The following is a 16,850-nucleotide window of genomic DNA, read 5'->3' as shown; positions in this document are numbered from 1 at the left end:
AATCGATTAACTCCACTTTTTTAAAATATGCTACGTGACTCTAAGCATTATACAGTAAACTGTGATCGCTAAATATGCTACGAGGGGCACTATTTATATTTTGAGCCTAATAATAAAAAAAACCAGTCATTTGTCATTGGAAATGACTTTATTGTTTTTCAAAATATTCTCCTTTATGATCTATACACTTCTGCATGCGTTCGAACCACTTGTCAAAGCATTTTTTCCATTCCGCTTGAGACACCTCCAAAACATGGTTTTTGAATGCATCAACGGCTTCTTCTGCCGACGAAAATCGTTGTCCACGTAATTTATTCTAGACGTTCGGAAACAAAAAGAAGTCATTTGGTGCCAAATCAGGACTATACGGCGGATGACCCATTATATTCGATTTTTTGAGTGCTGAAATAGTCGGTTGTTAGACGAGATATGTGACAGCTGGCATTGTCTTGATGAAGAATGTTCAGACGGCGCTTGTTTGTTTTCCTTATTTCATCGAAGACTTCCGGCAAACAAATGGTTGTGTACCATTCAGAATTGACCCATTCTACGTTCCTCTAAAGGCACTGTTGCCACAGGCGACCATTTGTTTCGAAGTGCTTCGAGGGCGAACAACTTTTGTTGGATTTGGTTCATCTTGAAACACCCATACAGTCGACTGCTGTTTAGTTTCCGGCTCATACGCTTATATCCATGATTCGTCACCTGTTACAATCTTATACACGTCTTTTGAAGCACCGCCATTGTATTTCTTAAGCATTTGTTTGCACCAATCGACACGAGCATCTTTTTGGAGATTTTGTCAGATTATGTGGGATCCAACGAGAACAAAACTTTTTTGTATATGCATCAGTCAGAATATTGTCAGAATAAAAACTAAGAAAACTAACGTAATCAAATAAGATTACGGAGCATCTAACCACCAATTTCCAGTCTATCAGACCTGGTAAAAAAGGGTGAACCCTCAGTGAATGATATCAGAGGATTTTTATACAGGTCTAATAGTGGAAATGTGCTTCAAACTTCGGCCATCCACAAGATTATATAATACTTCCTCAGCGAAGGCGTCTTCCTCGAGAGTATCCTGAACCTTCAACATTGTATGAAAGGCCCGTTGGAGATAACTTGATCTAAGTTCAATCAGTTAGTAATCAGTTCAATAATAAAATATTAATGTAAATTAGTCATATTTGTTCACTAATACCTGCTATGTACCAATAATTGACAATCTATAATCTGCTATGTGCACAAATTACTCTAATTTGGTAATAATAAATAAATTATTAGATTTGAATACATAAAAAACAATTAAAATAACGTATAACACTTATAACTTTAATTTAAATTAGTTTACAAAAAATCTGCTTCATATAAAATTTGGACAGGAGAACGTTTTCATTCAATATCTCAAAGTTATACTTTTTGCACATAGCAGATATTGGTTTGACAACGACGAAATGTTGACTTCTATATAAAAAACAAAAATTGTCAAATTTGGGTGTCTTCCCAACAGTACTACCTCTACCACAACCCGGAAGAACAACCTACCGGACAGTTTTAATTTTAAATTGATCTATTTTCTTTCACAAAGCGTAAAATTCAAAAAAATTGAATAGCGTAAATTGTGGTAAAATAAAAAATTTCATGTGTGCATTATGGGTCTTGTCGGTAGATGTTTAGATGTCTTTAAAAAAAGAAAAAAAAAAAAAATGGTCCAACTCGATGACCTCAATTCTGTTTCTTTCCCATGTCGAAATAACATGGGACAAACCATAGCCTAAATGTGACATGGTAGCTGGGGCATCCTGCACGGCTGGGGCGACCCCGATCTAATCTATACTACAAGATACAAGGCGTCCCATTAATCATCGCCTGGACTTCACAATTTCTTGGGCACGAAGGAAAGGGGCCAAATATCAGTAAAGTAAATATGGAAGTTTCTCTAGGTGTATACAATAAATATTCAACTAGATCTCTTTATTTTTATTTTTTATTTATTATATTTCTATTTTTTTTGTATAATTTCCTAGATTATATTCAATTTAGAATGCTATGTTTTCTATAAATTTCTTTCAAATTAAAATTTATTTATTAAACGTTAAATAAAATCTAAGGCCTGGTCCGGGAATCGAACCAATAACCACAATACAACTTAGCGTTGCGAGTCTAATCTCTTAACCACTCGGCTACCGTGGCGCCTATATTGCATTAATATACTACATAATATAAGACTTTGAAATTTAATATTGTTAGCATTCGTCCTTTACAATATTAATGTAATGAATTGCATTGTAGACGTCTCTAAAGTGGTTTCATGTGGTTTGTGTTACACTTATTTTAATATTAATAATTTATTTAATTATTAATAAACCATGATCAATAACAAATAAGCCTATTTCTTTCAAAATCAGCTTAAAAAGAACAATTTTTACTTCCTACTGCTGCACTAAACTTGCACTTAAATCAAATGCAAAAAAAAAAATCACCCTGTATAATAATTTGATGTAATATTCAATATTTTGAAAAAAAATATGTTTTTCTAAAGATTGATGACATACTGACAATGGTCAAAACGGAAGGAAAAAAAGCATGCTATGAACTTCCTAGAGGCACTTCTTTAGGAATGTTGGCGTCCCTGCAGGAATTTGGCAGCAACTTCTGCTCATTAGAATTTTCCTGACAACTTATGACTGAATTCCCAATGGTGTGACAACAATACTACCACTTAGGTAGGTTAAGAGATGGCAAAAACTCATAGACCACCCATATAGTTGCTGTATATCAAGATTGTGGTCTGATCAAGAAACAAACCTGTAAATTGTCATTTCTGGTAGAGGATTTCATTTTTCGATTATATGGAATTAAATTTATTACTATAGCCACTAATTTCTCTTTACAGGAATACTAGAAATTAAAAACTGCATAGTTTTACCAAACTATGCAGACCGAACCAACACAGATGTAAGTTGAAATTGGAAACTAACGTTGACCTAGAATAGGTACGCACACACTACGACTCTAGAACATCCAGGATAAGCAACCAGACGGTAATAGATTGTCTACGTGGCGTATATCCTGCCCAGCAGTGAGTCCATATCCACCCGCCCCAGTCTATCTTGTAAATAGTTTGCTTGAATTGTCATAGAGAATCACCATGAATTCTCAGAGCATTCCAATTACATTAGCAGCTACAACTATATATATTAATGCTGTCGTGTAAAGGTTGAATACAATTTATTAAATTGATAGCCTAATGTAAAATGATTTATTCTGCAAGAAAATACAAATAAGAAATGAACGTTATTAATACGCAAATTTACAAATGAAGGAGTTATGTATTCATCCTTGCAATACATTCATTAATAGTTATTTATTTAACAAGTGTGGAAAGTAGTACTTTTCCTCACGCGAGGCAGGGTTTGCACGCACGAGCGAGCGAAGCGATGCGAGTGCAAGTGCAAATTGCCGAGTGTGAGGAAAATACTTTACACTAGAGTTAAATATTATATTTTTTCTGCAACCATTAGATTTATTGACTAAAAAAATTAAATATTTCATTTTTACAGTCTACAAAAAGTAATTTATTTATTATAAACATTTATTGTTATATTACAATTATTTACATTACTTACGTATTTACATTACTTATTACATTTTCTGCTGTTTCTTTTATTGATGGAGGAGTGTTTTCTAAACAGGCATCACTAGAATCCATTTTAAATTTCTATAAGGTAACACTATAACCTTTTTAACTGTTATAATTAAAAATATCTATTTATTAAAGTATTATTTTTATTTCTATATTCCTTTCAATTTCAATTTTATTGTTTAATATTCGTTTTTTAATTATTTAGTTACGTTAAATAAGCTTATTAAAGTTTTACAGAAAATATTTATGTTAATAACAAAACTTCTTATATATCAAGGAAGCACAATAAAGTTTTTCCACTCACTTGTGCGGAAAGTGACACTAATGGGAATTTCCCCCCACTAGTGTGGGAAGTTGGGCATTACACAGCTGATTTTAATTGAGTAATGAGAACTTCCCTACATGGTTGCAGAAAAAATGTATTACATTCACTTCCTCCCTAGCAATCGTTTTAAAATATAGTTTTCCCAAGAAATAGGTAAATATTTTGAAATTCCCTGTATGAGAAAACTAAAAAAAGATTTAGGCGCTTTGAGGAGCCCGCTGAAAACAAAACATTTTTTAGCATTAGAGCAAAAACTTGAAGAAATCTGCAACTTCATACACGACTTTATCTCTAGTAATATTTAAGACAAAATTGTGACTCTAAAAAAACAATTCTAAAGATTCCAAATTGTGTACAGAGGGTATGAAAAAGTTACCCACACGTTGCTAGAAATGTATAGAAAGTAATGGAGTCTATTTTGATTAATAAAAACTGTTATAAATCATTAATTTTTCTTTTTTTTTCTTTTAAAACCATAATTCTGCTTTATTTTCCGGACAACCCAATATTTATTTTTTAAAATAAATATACAGGGTGATCCATTTAAAACGCACCAATCGCTAATAACTTTTTAGGAAAGCGGAATTCCGAAAAAACCCACGAAGTAAACTATATGTTTTTATTGGCCTAGTTTTCAAATTTTTTACCCACGATGCTGTATCTTTATTTTTGGCGGAGTTACGGCCAAAAACCTGATCAAGGTTGCATGAGAATCACTGGTTTTGACAATGATTATGAAAACTACATAAAAAACTGTGAAAAATGACGTTAACCTCGTTTCGATATCCCTAATATTTGTTGAGTTATTTAAGATCAAAGTTACAATTTTATCATATTCGTGATCGGTTTTCGATTTTAATTTTCCACCAGAAATACACGTTTTGGGGAGGTCCTCTTACTGCAAAAAATGTTATTGGTGACGCAAAGAACAAAAATAATACTAATTGAAGATTTTAAAGAATGTAGTGTAATGTAATAGTTGTGGGTGAATCAGGATGAATTTTTATCATCAACCATCACATCATTTTAATGTACCCCGTATGCAAGACTTCTTGACCTATGTTTAGAGGGTAAGAATATCTTGCCAGGGTGTTGGTCTAGTGATCAAGAGCGTGGCTTTGTAAGTGGGAGGTCTCCAGTTCGAATCCCTCGCATGAGTACATTTTATTTAAAAAAGTGTTATGATCTATTAAGTATTGTAAATGACTGCACCAGCGGGATTCGAACTAGCGATCTCTCACTTACAAAGCCACGCTCTTGATCACTAGACCAACACTCACTCTTCCCTGGCAAGATATTCTAACCGTAATCATACGTCAAGAAGTCTTGCATACGGGGTGCGTTAAAATGATGTGATGATTGCTTTTATTTGATGATAAAACAAATGTATATCCTGGTTTTCCCACTACCATTTCATTACAAACCACTTTAAAATCTTCAATTATTATTATTTTTGTTCTTTGGCTCACAAATAACATTTTTTTGCGGTCAAAGGACCTCCCAAAACGTGTATTTCTGGTGTAAAATTAATATTGAAAACCGATCACGAATAAGATAAAATTGTAACTTTGATCTTAAATATCTCGACAAATATTAGGAATATCGTAACGGGGTTAATGGCATTTTTCACCATTTTTATGTAGTTTTCATAATCATTGTCAAAACCAGTGGTCCTTATGAAACCCTAATCAGGTTTTTAGCCGTAACTCCGCCTAAAATGATGATACAGCATCGCGGTTGGAAAATTTGAAAACGACCAAAAAAAAAAAAAAACAACATACTCGTATAGTTTACTTCGTAGGTTTTTCGGAATTTTACTTTCCTAAAAAGTTATTAGCGATTGGTGCGTTTTAAATAGATCACCCAGTATACGTATATCCACTTCATCATGAGGTGGAAATTTGGCACTGCAGGTTTACTATCTAGGCCACCTTTAGTTTTGGCCCGCCCTCCTTAGTACGAGTGAACTAGTGAAATATGACCGTAGAAAATTCATTTTCCAACGACTTCTGTGAATGCAATAACCTTTTCTTTTTGGTTTTTCTCTCCGGGTCAAGGAAGAAGTAAAAACATTGAACAAAAGAGAAAAAGTGATAGAGAAAAAAAATGCTATAAATAAGAGAAAAGAATGCAGCGTACCTTATTAAGCACGCTTCTCAAGTAGATTAGTTGTGTTTGCAGAGTGCACGCTCTCTGCTGGTACAATTAAAGTGTGCAATTCTTCAGCGTTAGGGCTGGAATTTTCTATTTTTTCGTTCACAGTTCTACAAAAAAAGAAAAAAAAATTATAATCTCATAGTTATTGTGAAGAATAATCAAACTTAGACAACAAAAGGCAGTCCTCTAGGCCAAGTCTCAACAAATGATTCTTAAATTCTTATATTTGTTTGTCCTTTATTGATCCATTCGCAATTGCGTTAATACATAGACGAACGTATATCCTATACAGGCATATAAGTACCTTGGGAATGCAAGAAGTTTATTTACATTTCAGTTTGAATATTATTAAGATAAGGATTCTGAGCCAAATTCGCTTAGCCAACCTAAAAAAGCGCCAGAATACTATTCAATAATGAAAGATTTATATTTGTCAGCGTTGAGAGATGCAAACTTTGTGGCGGCTCGGATTCACTGACTCCATTGTCTAGTGGGAGTGCCCGATGTTTGAGGGCGTTAGAAACGATTTAATTCCCACTTACCTTCAGACGAGTTCAGATAGGACTGAAATATTCTGCAATTTGTTTACTTTCACAACCACTACCCAAATTATTGATGTTTTTAATTTTGTAGTCAAAATTTTGACCTACAGGAAATTATTAACCAGTTCTTAGCTTCAGATTAAGTTTTGATATTTTTGGTTAATGCCTTGAAAAATATAAGGTATAGTAAAATATAAATAGCATAATTTTATGTTCGGTTGATTTAAATTAATGAGCTAAGAATTTATTTACTTTATTATTATTATTTCATTAGTACGACATTTCAGTTCTGTTTGTGTTTATCTTATATCTGATCATTTGATTCTTTGCTTATTCTTTAAACATGAAATTATTGTATTGTATATTGTAGTTATATTCTATTACATCTGTTTTATATTGTAATTGCATGGGTCAACTCCTTGCTGTGAGTGTACACTCTAAAAGCAATAAATTATTATTATTATGATGATTATTATTATTATTATTAACTGCGTAATACGTAGACGCAAGAAGCATATATGACGAACGTATAACGCAGCATAAATATGAAATAGAAACAAAAATTAAATAAAGTAAAGTAATCGCCTATTTTTTCAGGCGGGGCTTAACGTCCAACTACCAATTAGGAGTCGTGGACGGAGGCGACTAGCAAACATACTTTACTGTAAATTTCTTTTATTAACCATTAAATAAAATCTAAGGCCTTTAGACCGGGGAATCGAACCCAGTACCAACAAATACATATCAGCTTTGCGGGCCTCGCCTCTAACCGCTCGGCTATCGTGGCACCTAGTTTTTGCTTCTATAGAAGTACAAATGAATACCAGAGTTTCTCTGTTTCCGTCCCATAGGGCATCAGTATAAAGGTGTACGTGAACTTATTGGACCCTCTTAAAATTAAAATTAAATAAAGTGAAAAGTAAAGTAAAAACAAAATAAAATAATAAATGAGTAAATAAAATACAATCACAGGAATGAAGGCCATCCATCGCTGACCATCATAAGTCGGTTGTTATAAAATACCGAATGGATTGAATGCGAGGGATGCCCAGTCTATCTCTCGATCAGGTGATCGTGAGGCCATCGGCGCCTCAGTCTGCGAGGACTGAGATTTAAACTGGAGGTTAGTGCAGTGACAAGTTGCTGATTAAGGGATTATGGTGTAGGTAAAGTTTGGTGGTGGAATTTGAAGCGGCGGGGACTGGGCAAGATCACAAAACAAGGGGATTCACAGGTATGGTGTGGATGGTATGATTGCTCACGAAGAAGGGTGCGTCAAGGAGGGTTCGAATCCTGTTTATGTAGGTTCGAACGCTCAGCTGTTCCGTACAGTTCAAGTCCCTAGGTCCAGATTGGGAGCGAGTAGGACTGAGTACAGTCGTTTCTTGTCTGATTTACTCGTTTAATGTATACTTTCGAAGTTGAGATTCACTTCTACTGGCAATTATCATTAATGGGCTCTTGCCATGCGATAGAGATCTATCGCTTTGGAATTGATATTATTTTATTCCGATTTTTCGTTAGTAATATTATTTAGAAGTTCTCACCCCGTAGGGGGAAATGGATTAGCCACTTCTTCAGGGTACTTGGCGTCCCTGCGGGTATCCCCAGTCTAACAACATGAACATGAGCAACATATATGGGAGAGGGGGCACCAATGAACGGTTTTAATTTCTCGCCAAATATTTAAAACATTTATGATTGGTAATTTTCTCCATATGTTGTGGTAGACCTGTTGTATAATTGTGACAGAGTTTCACTTCGTTTTCATAGTTTAGTAAAGCCAGAATTGAGGAATGTTATATTTTGTAAGGTGGAAGTAAAATTTTTGCTTCATCTTTGGAAGTGTATTGTGAAGATTGTAGTGGACAAGGTGTAAGTATTGTTAGTCCATATTACCATTTGGAATTCGTATTCTAAATCTAGTATTTACAAAAGACTATTTGTTTGCAAAAAGTGTTGGATATTATATTTTCTTTTATGGAAGGAGAGGGGGCCCATTTCAACATCACAGTTAAAAGGTGCCCTACCGACCTGCAAGTTTGTGACTTTTTTCTGTACTTAAGGAAGCGCAACAAACCGAATATTTCGTTCAAACTTCCTAAAACCATCATCACTTCGTGTACAACATCCCCGAACTAGATTTCAGTGGTTTAAAAGAGAAAGTAATGTAGTAGTCGAGAGAAATAACTGATAGAAGGTAGATTCAGAGTAAAGTAATATCATTTCTTTCTATTTCATATTGTGTTCAAAGGTGCCCTACCAGTGGGGAAGATATTCACATTTGACACAACATTTTTAAATTAAAAAAATATAGATATGTATGTAAAGTACCAACTGTTTATTGATATAGATCTGTTCAGGATACTTGAAAGTTGTAGAAAACAAAATAAAAAGGTTCAATAATACTATTCTGGTGCACTCTGTAACTGAAAATGTAAATTCTGTTCAAATGTGGCCCCTCGCCTCAACTGTTACACTCCCAATATATTTACACAGTACACATAGGGCATAGTTATCTGTTCAAGGTGGAGGCTTATTAGCTCGGAACCGTTGTGCAGATTGTTTCAAGATGAGGAGGAAACGGCCTCTCAATTGTTGTTCAATTGCGTTGCAATTGAGTGGTTGCACTATGAAACATTTCGGCACGTTGAGACCAAAGGAGATAGTAGCGCAAAAAAAAACTAGTAGGGAAAGTCCTCAACCTCTTTAGTAGGGGGAGGTTTGGTCAACTAGATCCAAAAAGGGAAAGGCACAATAACCCTCTTTTGGCTGCTGTGCCGTGGGGCAAAGGTCCCACCCAGCTAATTCGAGGTTCTCAAAGTATGTTGCAAAAGAAGTACCATTTTACTGGGCAAATTTCTAAGGTATCTTCAAGGATGGAGCAACTCTACAGTGCTGTCGGTTTGATTAGAGGTGAAATTCTGAAGTAGGACACCTTGATAAAGATTGAATGGACCAACTTTTAGTGCTGATCACGCAACTGGGCGTGCCTTTTGCTTGGACCGGAAGTAATCATAAATAAAATCCCCACTTAAGAATGAATTTATCTTATTTTCCAATATCAACAAAAAAAAATTTAAACTGTTTTGTCTGCATACTTCCGTTGCCGTCTTTCTTCCTGTCAAACCAATAAAGACCATTCCTTGATTAGGCCCATGTCTGCCGCGGCCTTCACCAAGAGCTGTCACCGAATAGCCACCCAACTTTCTTGGAACCTCAGTAAACTTACGCGAGTGGTTAATAATGTACTTTTACGCCTTTGGCTTGAGGATTTCATCCACCGATTGCTAAGGCTACTTATTCCTACATTACTGAGGCATTTTCATTCATTATAAATGGTTCAAGTCATTTGAGGATACCATGTGGTAGAGGCAAATTGCCTTCTAATTATCAGGCTTTAGCCCTGATACTTTTTTTTAAATACTAACAACCAGTACAAATGCAGGTCAGAATCTCTATCCGGCCCATCTCTCAAATCTTAAAATAGTAAAATAGTTAAAAATAAACTTAATAATTATTTAATACAGGCTACAAGATGTCTATGAAAATTACGACTCTGAAATTAATTATCCTTCTCTTATAACCTACACAGCACAAATGTATTTAAAATTTCCTTTCTGAAAGCCCATTTTTCCTAGGCTGACCGAGATATAGCAACTCGTTAGCGCCGCTAGAGTTCAGCACTAAAAGATAAGTTAAAAGTAATTACTAGTGAATAAATAATTGCTTGTAACTGACAATTTTATTAATGTTTATCTTATAGCTTAAAGAGATCATTTTGCCTAAATTATTTTTTCATTCATTAAAAAGAAAAGATTGTGTTTAAACCTAGATTAAAAAATAGTTTTAAAATTAGGATGTTATAGACGTACTTCATAAAACTTTACACCAATTTACTTCATGGGGGGTCCTTCAAGGTGTTAAAGTTTGGGAGTTTTACATTTCCTCCATATTTCGAATTGCTGTATCTCCTATCCTATTGGTGTAATCTGTACGAAAACATAGGCAGTTATAGTACTTGTCTACCTCTACAATTGTGCACAATTCCAGCTTTCTATCTGTATTTATGAAGGAGATATAAGGTGTTAAAGTTTGGGGGTTTTACATTTACTCCATATTTCGAATTGCTGTATCTCCTATCCTATTGGTGCAATCTGTACGAAAACATGGGCAGTTATAGTACTTGTCTACCTCTACAATTGTGCACAATTCCAGCTTTCTATCTGTATTTATGAAGGAGATATAAGGTGTTAAATGTTGGGAGTTTTACATTTCCTACATATTTCGAATTGCTCTATCTCCTATCCTATTGGTGCAATCTGTACGAAAACATGGGCAGTTATAGTACTTGTCTACCTCTACAATTGTGCACAATTCCAGCTTTCTATCTGTATTTATGAAGGAGATAAAAGGTGTTAAATGTTGGGAGTTTTACATTTCCTCCATATTTCGAATTGCTGTATCTCCTATCCTATTGGTGTAATCTGTACGAAAACATGGGCAGTTATAGTACTTGTCTACCTCTACAATTGTGCACAATTCCAGCTTTCTATCTGTATTTATAAAAGAGATATAAGGTGTTAAATGTTGGGAGTTTTACATTTCCCCCATATTTCGAATTGCTGTATCTCCTATCCTATTGGTGTAAAATCTACGAAAAACATGGGCAGTTATAGTACTTGCCTACCTCTACAATTGTGCACAATTCCAGCTTTCTATCTGTATTTATAAAAGAGATATAAGGTGTTAAAGTTTGGGAGTTTTACATTTCCTCCATATTTCGAACTGCTGTATCTCCTATCCTATTGGTGCAATCTGTACGAAAACATGGGCAGTTATAGTACTTGTCTACCTCTACAATTGTGCACAATTCCAGCTTTCTATCTGTATTTATAAAAGAGATATAAGGTGTTAAAGTTTGGGAGTTTTACATTTCCTCCATATTTCGAATTGCTGTATCTCCTATCCTATTGGTGTAAAATCTACGAAAAACATGGGCAGTTATAGTAATTGTCTACCTCTACAATTGTGCACAATTCCAGCTTTCTATCTGTATTTATGAAGGAGATATAAGGTGTTAAAGTTTGGGAGTTTTACATTTCCTCCATATTTCGAATTGCTGTATCTCCTATCCTATTGGTGCAATCTGTACGAAAACATGGGCAGTTATAGTACTTGTCTACCTCTACAATTGTGCACAATTCCAGCATTCTATCTGTATTTATGAAGGAGATATAAGGTGTTAAATGTTGGGAGTTTAACATTTCCTCCATATTTCGAATTGCTGTATCTCCTATCCTATTGGTGTAATCTGTACGAAAACAAGGGCAGTTATAGTACATGTCTACCTCTACAATTGTGCACAATTCCAGCTTTCTATCTGTATTTATGAAGGAGATATAAGGTGTTAAATGTTGGGAGTTTTACATTTCCTCCATATTTCGAATTGCTGTATCTCCTATCCTATTGGTGCAATCTGTACGAAAACATGGGCAGGTATAGTATTGTCTACCTCTACAATTGTGCACAATTCCAGCTTTCTATCTGTATTTATGAAGGAGATATAAGGTGTTAAATGTTGGGAGTTTTACATTTCCTCCATATTTCGAATTGCTGTATCTCCTATCCTATTGGTGTAATCTGTACGAAAACATGGGCAGTTATAGTACTTGTCTACCTCTACAATTGTGCACAATTCCAGCTTTCTATCTGTATTTATTAAAGAGATATAAGGTGTTAAATGTTGGGAGTTTTACATTTCCCCCATATTTCGAATTGCTGTATCTCCTATCCTATTGGTGTAAAATCTACGAAAAACATGGGCAGTTATAGTACTTGCCTACCTCTAGAATTGTGCACAATTCCAGCTTTCTTTCTGTATTTATAAAAGAGATATAAGGTGTTAAAGTTTGGGAGTTTTACATTTCCTCCATATTTCGAAATGCTGTATCTCCCATCCTATTGGTGCAATCTATACGAAAACATGGGCAGTTATAGTACTTGCCTACCTCTACAATTGTGCACAATTCCAGCTTTCTATCTGTATTTATAAAAGAGATATAAGGTGTTAAAGTTTGGGAGTTTTATTTCCTCCATATTTCGTATTGCTGTATCTCCTATCCTATTGGTGCAATCTGTACGAAAACATGGGCAGTTATAGTACTTGTCTACCTCTACAATTGTGCACAATTCCAGCTTTCTATCTGTATTTATAAAAGAGATATAAGGTGTTAAATGTTGGGAGTTTTACATTTCCCCCATATTTCGAATTGCTGTATCTCCTATCCTATTGGTGCAATCTGTACGAAAACATGGGCACTTATAGTACTTGTCTACCTCTACAATTGTGCACAATTCCAGCTTTCTATCTGTATTTATGAAGGAGATATAAGGTGTTAAAGTTTGGGAGTTTTACATTTCCTCCATATTTCGAATTGCTGTATCTCCTATCCTATTGGTGCAATCTGTACGAAAACATGGGCAGTTATAGTACTTGTCTACCTCTACAATTGTGCACAATTCCAGCTTTCTATCTGTATTTATGAAGGAGATATAAGGTGTTAAATTTTGGGAGTTTTACATTTCCTCCATATTTCGAATTGCTGTATCTCTTATCCTATTGGTGTAATCTGTACGAAAACATGGGCAGTTATAGTACTTGTCTACCTCTACAATTGTGCACCATTCCAGCTTTCTATTTGTATTTATGAAAGAGATATAAGGTGTTAAATGTTGGGAGTTTTACATTTCCCCCATATTTCGAATTGCTGTATCTCCTATCTTATTGGTGTAAAATCTACGAAAAACATGGGCAGTTATAGTACTTGCCTACCTCTACAATTGTGCACAATTCCAGCTTTCTATCTGTATTTATAAAAGAGATATAAGGTGTTAAAATTTGGGAGTTTTACATTTCCTCCATATTTCGAATTGCTGTATCTCCTATCCTATTGGTGCAATCTGTACGAAAACATGGGCAGTTATAGTACTTGTCTACCTCTACAATTGTGCACAATTCCAGCTTTCTATCTGTATTTATGAAGGAGATATAAGGTGTTAAATGTTGGGAGTTTTACATTTCCTCCATATTTCGAATTGCTGTATCTCCTATCCTATTGGTGCAATCTGTACGAAAACATGGGCAGTTATAGTACTTGCCTACCTCTACAATTGTGCACAATTCCAGCTTTCTATCTGTATTTATGAAGGAGATATAAGGTGTTAAATTTTGGGAGTTTTACATTTCCTCCATATTTCTAATTGCTGTATCTCCTATCCTATTGGTGTAAAATCTGCGAAAAACATGGGCAGTTTTAGTACTTGCCTACCTCTACAATTGTGCACAATTCCAGCTTTCTATCTGTATTTATAAAAGAGATATAAGGTGTTAAAGTTTGGGAGTTTTACATTTCCTCCATATTTCTAATTGCTGTATCTCCTATCCTATTAGTGCAATCTGTACGAAAACATGGGCAGTTATAGTACTTGTCTACCTCTACAATTGTGCACAATTTCCGCTTTCTATCTGTATTTATAAAGGAGATATATGGTCTTAAAGTTTGGGAGTTTTACATTTACTCCATATTTCGAATTGCTGTATCTCCTATCCTATTGGTGCAATCTGTACGAAAACATGGGCAGTTATAGTACTTGTCTACCTCTACAATTGTGCACAATTCCAGCTTTCTATCTGTATTTATGAAGGAGATATAAGGTGTTAAATGTTGGGAGTTTTACATTTCCTACATATTTCGAATTGCTGTATCTCCTATCCTATTGGTGCAATCTGTACGAAAACATGGGCAGTTATAGTACTTGTCTACCTCTACAATTGTGCACAATTCCAGCTTTCTATCTGTATTTATGAAGGAGATAAAAGGTGTTAAATGTTGGGAGTTTTACATTTCCTCCATATTTCGAATTGCTGTATCTCCTATCCTATTGGTGTAATCTGTACGAAAACATGGGCAGTTATAGTACTTGTCTACCTCTACAATTGTGCACAATTCCAGCTTTCTATCTGTATTTATAAAAGAGATATAAGGTGTTAAATGTTGGGAGTTTTACATTTCCCCCATATTTCGAATTGCTGTATCTCCTATCCTATTGGTGTAAAATCTACGAAAAACATGGGCAGTTATAGTACTTGCCTACCTCTACAATTGTGCACAATTCCAGCTTTCTATCTGTATTTATAAAAGAGATATAAGGTGTTAAAGTTTGGGAGTTTTACATTTCCTCCATATTTCGAACTGCTGTATCTCCTATCCTATTGGTGCAATCTGTACGAAAACATGGGCAGTTATAGTACTTGTCTACCTCTACAATTGTGCACAATTCCAGCTTTCTATCTGTATTTATAAAAGAGATATAAGGTGTTAAAGTTTGGGAGTTTTACATTTCCTCCATATTTCGAATTGCTGTATCTCCTATCCTATTGGTGTAAAATCTACGAAAAACATGGGCAGTTATAGTAATTGTCTACCTCTACAATTGTGCACAATTCCAGCTTTCTATCTGTATTTATGAAGGAGATATAAGGTGTTAAAGTTTGGGAGTTTTACATTTCCTCCATATTTCGAATTGCTGTATCTCCTATCCTATTGGTGCAATCTGTACGAAAACATGGGCAGTTATAGTACTTGTCTACCTCTACAATTGTGCACAATTCCAGCATTCTATCTGTATTTATGAAGGAGATATAAGGTGTTAAATGTTGGGAGTTTAACATTTCCTCCATATTTCGAATTGCTGTATCTCCTATCCTATTGGTGTAATCTGTACGAAAACAAGGGCAGTTATAGTACATGTCTACCTCTACAATTGTGCACAATTCCAGCTTTCTATCTGTATTTATGAAGGAGATATAAGGTGTTAAATGTTGGGAGTTTTACATTTCCTCCATATTTCGAATTGCTGTATCTCCTATCCTATTGGTGCAATCTGTACGAAAACATGGGCAGGTATAGTATTGTCTACCTCTACAATTGTGCACAATTCCAGCTTTCTATCTGTATTTATGAAGGAGATATAAGGTGTTAAATGTTGGGAGTTTTACATTTACTCCATATTTCGAATTGCTGTATCTCCTATCCTATTGGTGCAATCTGTACGAAAACATGGGCAGTTATAGTACTTGTCTACCTCTACAATTGTGCACAATTCCAGCTTTCTATCTGTATTTATGAAGGAGATATAAGGTGTTAAATGTTGGGAGTTTTACATTTCCTACATATTTCGAATTGCTGTATCTCCTATCCTATTGGTGCAATCTGTACGAAAACATGGGCAGTTATAGTACTTGTCTACCTCTACAATTGTGCACAATTCCAGCTTTCTATCTGTATTTATGAAGGAGATAAAAGGTGTTAAATGTTGGGAGTTTTACATTTCCTCCATATTTCGAATTGCTGTATCTCCTATCCTATTGGTGTAATCTGTACGAAAACATGGGCAGTTATAGTACTTGTCTACCTCTACAATTGTGCACAATTCCAGCTTTCTATCTGTATTTATAAAAGAGATATAAGGTGTTAAATGTTGGGAGTTTTACATTTCCCCCATATTTCGAATTGCTGTATCTCCTATCCTATTGGTGTAAAATCTACGAAAAACATGGGCAGTTATAGTACTTGCCTACCTCTACAATTGTGCACAATTCCAGCTTTCTATCTGTATTTATAAAAGAGATATAAGGTGTTAAAGTTTGGGAGTTTTACATTTCCTCCATATTTCGAACTGCTGTATCTCCTATCCTATTGGTGCAATCTGTACGAAAACATGGGCAGTTATAGTACTTGTCTACCTCTACAATTGTGCACAATTCCAGCTTTCTATCTGTATTTATAAAAGAGATATAAGGTGTTAAAGTTTGGGAGTTTTACATTTCCTCCATATTTCGAATTGCTGTATCTCCTATCCTATTGGTGTAAAATCTACGAAAAACATGGGCAGTTATAGTAATTGTCTACCTCTACAATTGTGCACAATTCCAGCTTTCTATCTGTATTTATGAAGGAGATATAAGGTGTTAAAGTTTGGGAGTTTTACATTTCCTCCATATTTCGAATTGCTGTATCTCCTATCCTATTGGTGCAATCTGTACGAAAACATGGGCAGTTATAGTACTTGTCTACCTCTACAATTGTGCACAATTCCAGCATTCTATCTGTAT

At 34.8% G+C, this 16,850-nt stretch overlaps 1 protein-coding gene across 4 annotated transcripts in view; it reads right to left on the bottom strand.

Annotated features, from left to right (window-relative positions):
- The window catches only part of LOC141459166 (uncharacterized), a 481,720-nt gene that overhangs the window by 311,697 nt on the left and 153,173 nt on the right, over positions 1 to 16,850 (bottom strand). For 2 of the 4 annotated variants that reach the window (XM_074137885.1, XM_074137889.1), the window contains exon 2: positions 6,114 to 6,238. The exons of the other annotated variants lie outside the window; for them this stretch is intronic. The gene's annotated coding sequence lies outside the window, so the exon portion shown is untranslated. The remainder of the gene's footprint in view (positions 1 to 6,113; positions 6,239 to 16,850) is intronic. 4 annotated transcript variants of the gene reach the window in all.

The sequence above is a fragment of the Rhodnius prolixus genome, unplaced genomic scaffold (genome assembly GCF_049639745.1).
Source record: "Rhodnius prolixus isolate KJV_2025 unplaced genomic scaffold, Rpr scaffold_11, whole genome shotgun sequence".
Lineage (NCBI taxonomy): Eukaryota > Metazoa > Arthropoda > Insecta > Hemiptera > Reduviidae > Rhodnius > Rhodnius prolixus.
This window is presented reverse-complemented; position numbering and strand designations above follow the sequence as displayed.